The sequence below is a fragment of the Oryctolagus cuniculus genome, chromosome 7 (assembly GCF_051225735.1).
Source record: "Oryctolagus cuniculus isolate XC-2025 breed Fujian yellow rabbit chromosome 7, ASM5122573v1, whole genome shotgun sequence".
Classification (NCBI taxonomy): domain Eukaryota; kingdom Metazoa; phylum Chordata; class Mammalia; order Lagomorpha; family Leporidae; genus Oryctolagus; species Oryctolagus cuniculus.
Window position 1 is genome coordinate 77,171,040 of NC_142873.1, and position 5,434 is coordinate 77,176,473.

The following is a 5,434-nucleotide window of genomic DNA, read 5'->3' on the forward strand; positions in this document are numbered from 1 at the left end:
CCATTCACGCCCCGTGCTCTCTCTGCACGCGGCGGCTTCCGCAAGTCACACAACGTAGCTTACGTCTCCGCCACTAGCATTCAATCCAAGTTCCCCGGACTAACCTGGCGAATTCCAACCTGGCGGCCCACGTCTCTGCCTCTGGTTCCAGATCTTCGCCTCTTGCTCCCCGGCATGACTTGAAGAATTCCAAAATGGCTTACGTCTCCGCCTCGGCCTGCACTCGCGGCTTCATCCTCCCTAACATTTTTCTCTACCCGGTATGTTTCCCTAAGTTTTCTTCCAACAATATTCCTCCCTCATTTCTCCTGGCCTCTCCCCACAGTCCGTATCCAAGTCTAAGTTTCTTATAGGTTTCACTTTCACTTTCAACCTGCAGTCCGTATCTGAGTCTAAGTTTCTTCTTGCTTTCACTTTAAATCCTAACTTCTTTCCCACAGTCCATATCTGAGTCTATGCCTAGGCTTTCAATAGCTTCTTCCGGCACCTTTTCCGTCCGGCTTTCCCCTAGGCTCTTCTAGTCTCTCTCTCCGGTATTTTCCCATTTCTTCCCATTTCTTCCCTCCTAGGTTTCCCTATCCGAGTCACGGCACCATTATGTCGCTCCCCCTCTTCGTGGAGGAACGACACAGGACCCTGCGTTGTTCTTTCGTCTGCTCAGCCCTCCCCGGGTTTGTTGCTGGTTCTTCCCGGGTTGGCTACCGTCCCTCCACCTCTGTGGAGGGGCGGTTCCCCCTGCCACATTCCCCACTTCCGCGGGGGAGCGGCACACCGCCGGCCGGCTCTCTCGGGGGCTGCACAGGTGTTCCTTCAGATGTTCCCCTTAGATGTTCCTGGTGCATGTTGTCTCTCTCCTCCTTTATAGTCCTCTTCCACCAATCCCAACTCTGCTACCCACACGCCGAGTACGCTGCTTTCCTCCAATCAGGAGCAGGTCCCACAGTTTATTGGTTGAACTGGAGGCAGCTGTGTAGAAGCTGTTTCCCTTCTCAGCGCCATATTGTGGGAGAGCAGATGCATAGAATAAGTCTTAATTCCAGTAACTTAGTCTAGTCCGAGTTGCTCCCAGTTGCTCCCCACAGTAGACAACTTAAAAAAAAAAAAAACCACAGGCAGCCATAAACGCACCCATCCGCATGTATTTGTGTGTGTTGCATATACTTTCACACACGCATTGCAAACCTCCAGTTCACATCGATTCCTTCACTTCTGCTTCAGTCATTGGGAGTTTAATGTAGTCTCTCCATAATGGTAACTCCCTTATGGAAACCTGGCTCCCATAACTCTAAATACTCACCCCCTCTTTCTCTCTCCCCCTCATCCTAGATACATCACATAATCTCGTATCCATAGCTGCACAGGTCCTGAACACATCAGGATCCTAAGATGCCCGCTGAAACCCCTCCACCACATTGGTTCGGACCCTGACCCCTGAATCCCAGGTCCCTGCTGTCGCTCCAGAGCACACCATTACAGTCCTGCACCCCGTCATCGGGCTGGAAGACAGGCAAGAGCCAAGTCCACAATTTTTTGATAATGAGCAATGATTGAATATGGACTGAATGTACTAGGGAAAATAAAAATAATTGGTAATACATATCTACCAAGGAAATGTTTAAACAGACATATTTTTATGAAAATTATAGAAAATGTGATTTTAACCTTCCTTTATGGTCTTAGCCATAAACCTTTAAATAATTGTAATATAGTTTATGTAATAAATAAACCATAGTACATATGATGCTGTTTTTAAATGTCTTTACCATCAGCCAATTTTCTCTGCCTATATAACAGAATAATCGGCCGTATTTCTGAGTTATATATTTTGTGTTTGGCTTTGGCTTTCAAGTAAACAACAAGTAGTAGGCAGCCATCAGGTGAAAACCTGGCTCAAGTTTCCGGATGTGGTCCTGCCCACTTGCTGCAGAATATTACAAGTTTTCCTTATAGCTCCAAAAGAAATGGAAGGGAGCAGCAGCATGAATAGACCAGCGAGCCTTTCGCTGCCCAAGTGCTGCTACGTGAATACGGTCCTGTTTACTGCACAAGCACAGAGCCTGGCGTGGAACAGCTGCTGTCTGGCAAATTAGTTCTCCCCACTCCATTGCATTTTACCTAAAAATACACTTTTTGAGATCTACCTCCCCTGCCATCGGAGCTGTGCTGTGTGAGGAGGCGTCTAGACGCGGTTGAGAAGCCTGGATCCCACACCGGAGCAGCTGCGTTCCCTTCTGGTCCTGGCTCCTGACGCCGTCCTTGCTGCCAGCTCAGACCCTGCCGGCAGCAGTGGTGGCTCACGGTACAGGTTCCTGCACCCATGGGGCCGATCTGGAGTGCGTTCCCGGCCCCTGGCCCCTGGCCCTCGCCCAGCCCCAGTGACTGCAGGCATTTGGGGCAGTGAACTAGTGGATGGGAGCTCCCTCTGTATCACTGTCTCCGAAATTAGAAAGAAGAACAGTGTTTAAATAAAAGCTTTTCTGCACCCACCTCCTTTCCAGGTTCAGATGCCAAACAAATCAGCAGAACATGAGGCAGGAACAGGGACTCAAGGGCCACGGACAGCCCCATCTACAAGTGCAGATACATAAATAACGATTCAATGAGTGCTTTAAATGATCGTTTTAAAACTGGATCATCAAGGCAGGAGGGTGTAAATATGTGTCATTTAAGGATTAATTATACAGGCCAGCATTGTGGCACAGTAGGTTAAGCCACCGCCTGCCACGCCAGCATCCCATACGGGCACCAGTTCAAGTCCCAGTTGATTTTCTGATCTAGCTTCCTGCTAATGCTCCTGGGAAAGCCGTGGAGGAAGCTCAAGTCCTCGGGCTCCGGCGCCCGTGTCGGGGACCCAGATGGTGTTCCAGTCTCCTGGCTTTGGCCTGTCCCAGCCCTGGCCGCGGTTGCGGCCATTTGGGGAGTAAACCAGCAGATGGAGGATTCTCTCTCTCTCTCTCAACTCTGCCTTTCAAGTAAATAAATACATCTTTTAAAAAAGAATTGTAAATGAACTACCATTTGCCCCAAATACGTAACACTGAGGAGTGACTGGACACCTCCCTGGTCACTGCCTGTCTCTTCCCCTACCAGGAGTAACTACTATCTTGGATTTTATGTCAGTCACTCCCTGGACTTTTTTTTTTTTTTTTAATTTGCTACCTATGTATTGTTTAATTTTGCCTGGTTTTTTTTTTTTTTTGGACCTTTTATAAATGGATAATTTGATTTTTAAAAAAGATTTATGAGCCGGCGCCGCGGCTCACTAGGCTAATCCTCCACCTAGCGGCGCCGGCACACCGGGTTCTAGTCCCAGTCGGGGCGCCGGATTCTGTCCCGGTTGCCCCTCTTCCAGGCCAGCTCTCTGCTATGGCCCGGGAGTACAGTGGAGGATGGCCCAAGTGCTTGGGCCCTGCACCCTATGGGAGACCAGGAGAAGCACTTGGCTCCTGCCATCGGATCAGTGCGGTGTGCTGCGCTGGCCGCGGTGGCCATTGGAGGGTGAACCAACGGCACAGGAAGACCTTTCTCTCTGTCTCTCTCTCTCACTGTCCACTCTGCCTGTAGAAAAAAAAAATTATGTGAAAGGCAGAGAGGGAGAGAACAAGCTTCCACCTGCTAGTTCTTTATCCAAGTGGCTGCCCACAACAGCCAGGAGTGCAGAACTCCATCCGGGTCTCCCACATGGGTGGCAAGTACTTGAACCATCATCTGCTGCTTCCCAGGCGCGTTAGCAGGGAGGTGGATTGGAAATGGAGTAGCCGGGTCTCCTGCCACCACTGGAATATGGGATGCAGGTGTCAAAGTGGCAGCTTCACCCACTGTGCCACAAGGCCTGGCCCTCACTTGATTTCTTTGTGACTTCTTAGATTCAAGTTTTTGAGATTAATCCGCATATATTTTCATATTTGTCTTTTTTTAAAGTTGTGAAGTATTTCATTGGATAGATACACTACAATTTATTGTAGCTAAGATGGGATTTAGGTTGCTTCTAACTTTTTTTAATATATAAACCATGCACTGCAAAATTAATCTTTATTTTTTCTTTTATTTTAAACAAACCTACTTTTGTGGTTATCATTTCATTTAATGTTTACCAAGGGAACCAGTTCCAACCGCCTTTTTCAGATAAGCACATGAACTTCAAAGAGGTTAGATATCTTATTATAACGAATAAGAAAGGGCTATAAGGGGTTGAACTCGGATGTTTTATTATACATTATAATTTCTGAGATCTTTTGTCTTCATTTTTTTAAGCCAGAGGCTGACAAAAATCATAGACTTTCAGTCTATACTTTTTCTTCCTAGTTGTTAGGATACTGAAGGCTAGCATTCTCATGCCCCAACTCCAGGTCGTTATTAGTGTGTTTATAAAAAGAAGACTCATTTGGTAAAAGCTTTTGCGTCTAAAATTGCTATTTTTTTCTGGGTTAGGACATGGAGAAACCGGGCAGGGAGTTAGATAGGGGTAGATGAGCTGGCATTTCTACCAGCCTACACTGTCAGTCTGCCTCTCTCCACCTGTCAGTCTGATGTACCTACCTTCCCAGGATGCACCTGTGTCTCATCTGGGACCAGAAAGGAGGAGACACATCTCCATGGTAGCCACACAGAAGCTAAACCCCACATGGAGGTGCCGTAAATTTCCCAGAAAGCTTCGTGTATGTTAAGACCTTGCCTATTTGTTTATTTTCAACTAAGGCACCACCCCCTACCTCTTTTTTTTTTTTTTTTTTGCTTTCTTTCTTAACATATTTAAGAAGAAGCCATCGATATTTTTTAAGATATATTTATTTATTTGAAAGTCAGAGCTACACAGAGAAGGAAGGAGATGAAGAGAGAGAGGGAGAGGTCTTCCATCCACTGGTTCACTCCCCAGATGGCCACAACGGCCGGAGCTGTGCCTATCCGAAGCCAGGAGCCAGGAGCTTCTTCCGGTTCTCCCATGTGGTTGCAGGGGCCCAAGGACTTGGGCCATCTTCTACTGCTTTCCCAGGCCATAGCAGAGAGCTAGACCAGAAGTGGATCAACCAGGACTCGAACCGGTGTCTATATGGGACACCAGCACTGCAGGTGGTGGCTTTACCTGCTGCACCACAGTGCCGGCCCCACTGATCATTTTTTTAAAAGATTTATTTTATTTATTTGAAAGGCAGAGTTACAGAGAGGCAGAGGGGAATAGGAGAGAGAGAGAGAGAGAGAGAGAGAGAGAGAGAGAGAGGTCTTCCATCCACTGGTTCATTCCCCAGATGGCTACAATGGCCAGAGCTGTACTGATCCAAGGCCTGGAGCCAGGAGCTTCTTCTGGGTCTCCCACATAGGTGCAGGGGCCCAAGGACTTGGGCCATCTTCCACTGCTTTCCTAGGCCATAGCAGAGAGCTGGATCAGAAGCAGAGCAACCGGGACTCAAACCGGCGTCCAGTTGGGATGCCGGCA